This window comes from Salvelinus fontinalis, unplaced genomic scaffold (assembly GCF_029448725.1).
Source record: "Salvelinus fontinalis isolate EN_2023a unplaced genomic scaffold, ASM2944872v1 scaffold_0691, whole genome shotgun sequence".
Classification (NCBI taxonomy): Eukaryota; Metazoa; Chordata; class Actinopteri; order Salmoniformes; family Salmonidae; genus Salvelinus; species Salvelinus fontinalis.
The window spans coordinates 25,001-35,000 of NW_026600900.1; the positions used below are offsets into that span (position 1 = coordinate 25,001).

General features: G+C 40.9%; 1 protein-coding gene across 1 annotated transcript in view; it reads left to right on the forward strand.

Annotated features, from left to right (window-relative positions):
• The window catches only part of LOC129847057 (mucin-5AC-like), a 49,884-nt gene that overhangs the window by 5,374 nt on the left and 34,510 nt on the right, over positions 1 to 10,000 (forward strand). The window lies entirely within an intron of this gene.

A 10,000-nucleotide genomic window follows, 5' to 3' on the forward strand; every position in this document is an offset into this window, starting at 1 on the left:
CTGGCGACTGGACCTTTTTTGGAACACCATTATTTTGGTCTTACTGAGATTTACTGTCAGGGCCCAGGTCTGACAGAATCTGTGCAGAAGATTTAGGTGCTGCTGTAGGCCCTCCTTGGTTGGTGACAGAAGCACCAGCATCTCTCTCTCCCTCTCTCCCTCTCTCTTCCTCTCTATATCTCTTTCTCTCTCTCTCATCCTCTGTCTCTCTCTGTCTCTCTTTCGCTCTCAATTAAATTCAATATACTTTATTGACATAGAAAGTTAAATGACTTACATTGTCAAAGTTTACATATAACAAAAATGGTGGGACCAACAGCAATAATAACAGTAGTAGTGAACATGTGATTACCAGTAACAACAACTACAACAACAATATTAATGAGAATAATAATACATTAAAGCAATATTATTATATACAACCACTGTGATTATTATTATTTGACCCTGCTGGTCATTTATGAACATTTGAACATCATGGCCATGTTCTGTTATAATCTCCACCCGGCACAGCCAGAAGAGGACTGGCCACCCCTCATAGCCTGGTTCCTCTCTAGGTTTATTCCTAGGTTCTGGCCTTTCTAGGGAGTTTTTCCTAGCCACCGTGCTTCTACACCTGCATTGCTTGCTGTTTGGGGTTTTAGGCTGGGTTTCTGTACAGCACTTTGAGATATCAGCTGATGTACGAAGGGCTATATAAATACATTTGATTTGTTTTGATAGTAGTAGACCAGTGTCAAAATGACTAAGAATACACATGGCATTGTATTTAAAGACAAAACAAAACTAAATGGGAAATATCATCGACATTACATTGTACTTCTACTGGCTGTCCCTCAGGTTGTGGCAGGAGGACACATATTTGGCTTTTCACCCAATAAATATTAGATTTTTGTTCATCTTTTATGGTTTGAAATTCTTTGTAAGATAACTGTCATCAAAAACGCTTACTAGCATAGTCTAGCCTAGTGCCACAGGGATATAATATAATTTCATGAAATCACAAGTCCAATACAGCAAATGAAAGATAAACATCTTGTGAATCCAGCCATCATTTCCGATTTTTTAAAATGTTTTACAGCGAAAACACAATATGTATTTCTATTAGCTAACCACAATAGCCAAACACACAGCGGCATAGTTTCACCATGTTTCCACCGCATAGGTAGCCTTCACAAAAACGACAAAATAGAGATAAAATTAATCACTAACCTTGAACAACTTCATCAGATGACAGTCTTATAACATCATGTTATACAATACATTTATGTTTTGTTCGAAAATGTACATATTTAGAGCTGCAAATCGTGGTTATACATTGTGAATACGTAGCAACGATTCACCAGAATGTCCGGAGATATTTTGGACACTCACCTAATCTGACCAAAGAACTCATCCTAAACATAAAAATACTTGTTGTATGAAAGATACACTGGTTCTTAATGCAATAATGTGTAAAATAACTTTACCACAACATACGTTATACAACATGCGTTATTGTGAGACAGCGCTCACCAACACGGCTGAGAATAGACATCAACATATTACACAGAAATACGAAATAACATCATAAATGTTGTCTTACTTTTGCTGTTCTTCCATCAGAATGTTGTGCAAGGAGTCCTAGGTCCAGAATAAATCGTTGTTTGGTTTTAGAATGTCCTTTTCTTCTGTCGAATTAGCAACTTTGGCTAGCCATGTTAACCATCATCTCTTGACGCATGGAACGAAAAATTCCAAAATTCCCAATAAACGTTGAATAAACTGATCAAACTCGGTTGACGAATCCTATTTTGTGATGTTTTTGCTCAAATAAAATCAGAGCAATTCACCGAACGCTCTTCAGAAGACAATGTCGAGGTCCCATGCGCGCCGTCGACAATAAACAAAATACCGGACCTGTCACTCCAAAAGCTCTTATTCGGCCTCAGATCAAGCGAGACACCCCATTCAACCTTCCACTGCCTGTTGACATCTAGTGGAAGGCGTATGAAATGCATACATATCGATAAAAAAAAAAAAACTGTTGAATAGACAGACCCTGAAACAGAGCCTCGTTTTCAGATTTTTCACTTCCTATATGGAAGTTTGCTGCCAAATGAGTTCTGTTTTACTCACAGATATAATTCAAACAGTTTTAGAAACTTCTGAGTGTTTTCTATCCAAAAGTAATAGTATGCATATTGTATGATCTAGAACAGAGTATGAGGCCGTTTTTCCAAAGTGAAAACAGCGCCCCCCTATTGACAAGAAGTTAATGCAGGGAAGCTTAAATCAGTTCTACCAAATTTCCATCAACATGTTAAATGTGCAACCAGAGGGGAAAAAAATTCTAGATAATCTGTACTCCACACACAGAGACGCGTACAAATGTATAGGCTGTCTCGTCGTTGTTGGTCATTGGTCATTACTAACTTGCTAACTACCCGATACTCAGCACTCTATTGTCCCTTTAATCACTCTGACATCAATGCAAATGAATTCGAAAAAATCTAATCAAATAGTGGCCGGGGACTTTAATGCAGGGAAACGTAAACCCGTTTTATCAGCATGTTAAATATGCCCTCCATTTGGTAAATCTGACCACAACTCTGTCCTCCTGATTCCTGCTGACAAGCAAAGAATTAAAGCAGGAAGTAACAGTGACTTGGGCTATAAAAAAGTGGTCAGATGAAGCAGATGCTAAACTACAGGACTGTTTTGCTATCACAGACTGGAACATATGTTCCGGGATTCTTCCGATGGCATTGAGGAGTACAGCACATCAGTCACTGGCTTTATCAATAAGTGCATCAAGGACATCGTCCCCACAGTGACTGTACGTACCCAACCAGAAGCCATGGATTACAGGCAACATACGCGCTGAGCTAAAAGGTAGAGCTGCCGATTTCAAGGTGCTTACAAGAAATCCTGCTATGCCCTGCGACAAACCATCAGACAAGCAAAGCGTCAATACAGGGCTAAGATTGAATCGTACTACACCGGCTCCGACGCTCGTCTGATGTGGCAGGGCTTGCAAACTATTACAGACTACAAAGGGAAGCACAGCCGCGAGCTGCCCAGTGACACGAGCCTACCATACGACCTAACTTCTTCAGGCTGCAGGGTGAATATTGAAAAAACTGGAAAATATGTGCACATTTTCAAACGGCCTCTTAAGACATTTTTGATTTTACAATATGCATATATTTACTACTGTTGGATAGATAACAGTCTATAGTTTCTAAAAAGGTTTGAATTATTTCTCTAAGTCGAACAGAACTATTTTTACAGCCATTTTCCCAGCCGAATTGAGATTTCCAAAATGCGATGTGTCTCTTTAAGACCTTGTCTATAAAAGGTCATTACACTTAGGACCGTAGAAACACGTCATACGCCTTCATCAGGGTGTAATGCGGAAGTGAGAATTGAAAGGAGTCTAATATCTCGTCCATGGACTGAATACCACACCTTCTTGTGAGACCTGCGCAGTTAAAAAAAAATTCCGGGCGCTTGGCAGAATTTGGACTCGGCTACTGGAAGAAGGTCGATAAAGGTGAATATGATCTCTGACTTCGATATTATTTGATACATGTCACAAAATCATCCTAAAGTATGTTTTTTCAATATACTTTAATTATATTATTGCAATTTATTCTGGACTTTAGACGTGATGTTTTGGAAGAATTTTTTGAAGAAAGAGAGATTAGCGCCGCACGGCCATTGTGCTAGCTAACCAAAGAGGGAAATATTTCGTTCTGGAACCCAACTAAAGACTGTACTGGACATTGGACCCCGTTACAACATTCTGATGGAATATCAACAAAGATAAGGACCCAATTTGGGATGCTTTTTCATATATCTGTCGAACTGTTCTATGCTAACTGTGCTAACTGTGCTAGGCTAGCGCTTGACTAGAATCAATGCTGCCTTATGCTAGCTTATGTTGTTAGCTAATATAACGATATATTGTGTTTTCGCTGTAAAACACTTCAAAAATCGGAAATATTGGCTCTATTTACACGATATCTGTCTTTCATTAGCTATCCACCATATGTTTTTCTGAAATGTTTTATGAGGTGTAATTAGTAGTTGACGTTGGTGTCTGTATTTTCTCTGGCTACTCCCGTCTGATTTCAGACTGTAGCTATGTGGTAGCATTTATGGTAGCATCAATGTAAAACTGATTTATAGCTAAAATATGCACATTTTATGAACAAAACATAGATTTATTGTGTAACATGTTATATGACTGTCATCTGAGGTAGTTTTTTCTGGGTTCTTTAGGTTGGTTTTAGGTTATTTCGGTTGGCTTGTGCATGCTACTTGAATCATAATTCATACATCATAATCATAATCATACGTGTCTGTCCACTTTTGTATTTGGTGGTGAGCTAACATAAATATATGTGGTGTTTTCTCTGTAAAACATTTAAAAATCGGACATGTTGGCTGGATTGACAAGATGTTTATCTTTCAAATGCTGTATTGGACTTGTTAATGTGTGAAAGTTAAATATTTAAAAAAAATAGATTTTGAATTTCGCGCCCTGCAGCTGTTGTCATTTTCGTTCCGACGTCGGGCTTGCAGCCCAAACAGGCTAAACTACTTCTGTGCTCGCTTCGAGGCAAGCAACACTGAGGCATGCATGAGAGCATCAGCTGTTCCGATGACTGTGTGATCACGCTCTCCGTAGCCAACGTGAGTAAGACCTTTAAACAGGTCAACACACACAAGGTTTCGGGGCCAGATGGATTACCAGGACGTGTGCTCCAGGCATGTGCTGACCAACTGGCAGGTGTCTTCACTGACATTTTCAACATGTCCCTGATTGAGTCTGTAATACCAACATGTTTCAAGCAGACCACCATAGTCCCTGTGCCCAAGTACACAAAGACAACCTGCCTAAATGACTACAGACCCGTAGCACTCACGTCCATAGCCATGAAGTGCTTTTAAAGGTTGGTAATGGCTCACATCAACACCATTATCCCGGAAACCCTAGACCCACTCCAATTCATTCAATTCAATTCACATATCGCCCCAACAGGTCCACAGATGAGGCAATCTCTATTGCACTCCACACTGCCCTTTCCCACCTGGACAAAAGGACACCTGTGTGAGAATGCTACTGATTTACTACAGCTCAGCATTCAACACCATAGTGCCCTCAAAGCTCATCACTAAGCTAAGGATCCTGGGACTAAACACCTCCCTCTGAAACTGGATCCTGGACTTCCTGACGGGCCATCCCCAGGTGGTAAGGGTAGGTAGCAACACATCTGCCATGCTGATCCTCAACACTGGGGCCCCTCAGGGGTGCGTGCTCAGTCCCCTCCTGTATTCCCTGTTCACCCACGACTGCGTGGCCAAACAAGACTCCAACACCATCCTTAAGTTTGCTGACGACACAACAGTGGTAGGCCTGATCACCGACAGCGATGAGACGGCCTATAGGGAGGAGGTCAGAGACCTGGCCGGGTGGTGCCAGAATAACAACCTATCCTTCAACGTAACCAAGATTAAGGAGATGATTGTGGACTACAGGAAAAGGAGGACCGAGCACGCCCCCATTCTCATCCATGGGGCAGTAGTGGAGCAGGTTGAAATTCCTTGGTGTCCACATCACCAACTAGAATGGTCGAAACACACCAAGACAGTCGTTAAGAGGGCACGACAAAGCCTATTCCCCCTCAGGACACTAAAAAGATTTGTTATGGGTCCTGAGATCCTCAAAAGGTTCTACAGCTGCAACATCAAAGCATCCTGACTTGTTGCATCACTGCCTGGTACGGCCATTGCTCGGCCTCTGACCGCAAGGCACTACAGAGGGTAATGCGTACGGCCCAGTACATCACTGGTGCTAAGCTGCCTGCCATCCAGGACCTCTACACCAGGCGGTGTAAGAGGAAGGCCCTAAAAATTGTCAAAGACCCCAGCCACCCCAGTCATAGACTGTTCTCTCTACTACCACATAGCAAGCGGTACCGGAGTGCCAAGTCTAGGACAAAAAGGCTTCTCAACAGTTTTTACTCAAAAGCCATAAGACTCCTTAACAGGTAATCAAATGGCTACCCGGACTATTTGCATTGTGCGCCCCCCCAACCCCTATTGGGGGGGCGCACAGTAGCCTCTCTACTGTATATAGCCTCTCTACTGTATATAGCCTCTCTACTGTATATAGCCTCACTACTGTATATAGCCTCACTACTGTATATAGCCTCTACTGTATATAGCCTCACTACTGTATATAGCCTCACTACTGTATATAGCCTCTCTACTGTATATAGCCTCTCTACTGTATATAGCCTCACTACTGTATATAGCCTCACTACTGTATATAGCCTCTACTGTATATAGCCTCACTACTGTATATAGCCTCACTACTGTATATAGCCTCTACTGTATATAGCCTCACTACTGTATATAGCCTCACTACTGTATATAGCCTCTCTACTGTATATAGCCTCTCTACTGTATATAGCCTCTCTACTGTATATAGCCTCACTACTGTATATAGCCTCTCTACTGTATATAGCCTCTCTACTGTATATAGCCTCACTACTGTATATAGCCTCTCTACTGTATATAGCCTCACTACTGTATATAGCCTCTCTACTGTATATAGCCTCACTACTGTATATAGCCTCTACTGTATATAGCCTCACTACTGTATATAGCCTCTCTACTGTATATAGCCTCTCTACTGTATATAGCCTCTCTACTGTATATAGCCTCTCTACTGTATAGAGCCTCTCTACTGTATATAGCCTGTCTACTGTATATAGCCTCACTACTGTATATAGCCTGTATTTTTTACTGTTGTTTTATTTCTTTACTTACCTATTGTTCACCTAATACCTTTTTTGTACTGTTGGTTAGAGCCTGTAAGTAAGTATTTCACTGTGAGGTCTACACCTGTTGTATTCGCCGCACGTGACAAATAAACTTGGATTTGATTTGATTTGAACACAGCATGGTAGCAACATATGACAACATAGCATGGTAACACCACATGACAACACAACATGGTAGCAACACATGACAATATAGCATGGTAACAACACATGACAACACAACATGACAACACAGCATGGTAACAACACAACATGACAACAGAACATGGTAACAACACAACATGACAACACAACATGACAACAACAACATGACAACACAACATGACAGCACAACATGACAACAACAACATGACAACACAACATGACAACAACAACATGACAACACAACATGACAGCACAACATGACAACACAACATGACAGCACAACATGACAACACCAACATGACAACACAGCATGGTATCAACACAACATGACAACACAACATGACAACAACAACATGACAACACAACATGACAGCACAACATGACAACAACAACATGACAGCACAACATGACAGCACAACATGACAACACCAACATGACAACACAGCATGGTATCAACACAACATGACAACAACAACATAACAAAACAAAATGGTAGCAACATAATATGGCATCAGCACATCATGGTAGCAGCAGAAATATGGTACAAACATTGAAAGGCACGGACAACAGCACAAAGGGTAAAAAGGTAGAGACAACAATACATCATGCAATTCCTAACCCTGGGTTAATCTGTTGGCCAACCCTAACCTAACCCTGGGTTAACAACTCTGTGCTACGAATCCCGTTAGCGGGATCACTTTCCTAAACAACCGCTAGAATTGCAGGGTGCCAAATGCAAAAATATTACTTAAAAGATTTATAATCAGGGACTCCCGGGTGGTGCAGTGGTCTAGGGCACTGCATCGCAGCGCTAGCTGTGCCACCAGAGACTCTGGGTTCGCGCCCAGGCTCTGGCGCAGCCGGCTACGACCGGGAGGTCCATGGGGTGACGCACAATTGGCCTAGCGTCAGCCGGGTTAGGGAGGGTTTGGCCGGTAGGGATATCCCTGTCTCATCGCGCACCAGCGACTCCTGTGGTGGGCTGGGCACAGTGCGTGCCAACCAAGGGGGCCAGGTACACAGTGTTTCCTCCGACATATTGGTGCGGCTGGCTTCCGGGTTGGAGGCGCGCTGTGTTAAAGAAGCAGTGCGGCTTGGTTGGGTTGTGCTTCGGAGGACGCATGGCTTTCGACCTTCGTCTCTCCCGAGCCCGTACGGGAGTTGTAGCGATGAGACAAGATAGTAACTACTAGCAATTGCATACCACGAAAATTGGGGTGAAAGGGGGTAAAATTTAAAAATAAAAAAAGATTTATAATCATTTTACAGCGAAAGAAATCCAAGCTTTTTGTGAGTGTAGCAATCAATGCTACAACAGCTAGCCCCAAATTAGCATGGTCACGAAAGTCAGAAAAGCAATAAAATTAATCGCTTACCTTAGATAATCTTTGGATGTTTGCACTCACGAGACTCTCAGTTACAAAATAAATGTTATTTTTATTCGATAAATATTACTTTTATAACAAAAAAATGCCATTTGGGTTGCGCGTTATGTTCAGAAAACAAAGCCGAGTTCCGTTCGACAAATTCCAAAAAGTATCCGTAACGTTCGTAGAAACATGTCAAATGTTTTTTATAATCAATCCTCGGGTTGTTTTTAACAAACATAATCGATAATATTTCAACCGGACCGCAACCTATTCATTAACCTCTAACGCCTCCCTAACCCGGATCCGGGATCCCCCCCAACACAAAAGCTGACTAGCATAGCCTAGCCTAAAGTTACAGGGATATCATAAAATAAAATGTTCATGAAATCACAAGTCCAAGACACCAAATGAAAGATACAGATCTTGTGATTCAAGCCATCATCTCTGATTTGTAAAATGTTTTACAGGGAAGACACAATATGTAAATCTATTAGCTAACCACTGTTAGCAAAAGACAACAATTTTCTTACTCCACCATTTTCTTACTGCATCAGTAGCTATCACCAATTCGGCCAAATAAAGATATTGATAGCCACTAACCAAGAAAAAACCTCATCAGATGACAGTCTGATAACATATTTATTGTATAGGATAGGTTTTGTTAGAAAAATGTGCATATTTCAGGTATAAATCATAGTTTACAATTGCACCCACCATCACAACTCGACTAGAAAAAATACAGAGAGCAACGTGTATTACCTAATTACTAATCATAAAAAAAATTCTTAAAAATACACAGCGTACACTAATTGAAAGACACAGATCCTGTGAATCCAGACAATATTTCAGATTTTCTAAGTGTCTTACAGCGAAAACACAATAAATCGTTATATTACCATAGCACATGTGCAAACATTACCCCAGCATTGATTCACGGCAAAAAGAGCGATAGCATTATCACCACCAAAATGTATTAATTTTTTCACTAACCTTCTCAGATTTCTTCAGATGACACTCCTGTAACATCATATTACAACATACATATAGAGTTTGTTCGAAAATGTGCATATTTAGCCACCAAAATCATGGTTAGACAATGAGAAAAGTAGCCAAGCTGGTCAGAAAATGTCGGGCGCCATATTAGACAGTGATCTAGTCTTATACATAAATACTCATAAACTTGACTAAAAAATACAGGGTGGACAGCGATTGATAGACAATTTAATTCTTAATGCAATCGCTGAATTACATTTTTTAAATTATCCTTACTTTTCAATACAGGTTGCGCCAAGCGAAGCTACACCAAACAAAATGGCGGCATAAGCGTTTAACATTTTTCGACAGAAACACGATTTATCATCATAAATAGTTCTTACTATGAGCTGTTCTTCCATCAGAATCTTGGGCAATGAATCCTTTCTCCGGTCTAATCGTCTTTTGGTCGAAAGATCTCCTCTTGTCCCGTCGAAATGGCCACTAACGTTCACCATGCACTCAAAGTGCCCAGCTCTTCAAAGTGCATCACACAGAAATGCCATAAAATCGCCCTAAACGGATATAAATTGCTATAAAACGGTTCAAATTAACTACCTTATGATGCTGTTAACACCTATAACGAGTAAAAACATGAGAAATATTACTGGCTAAACA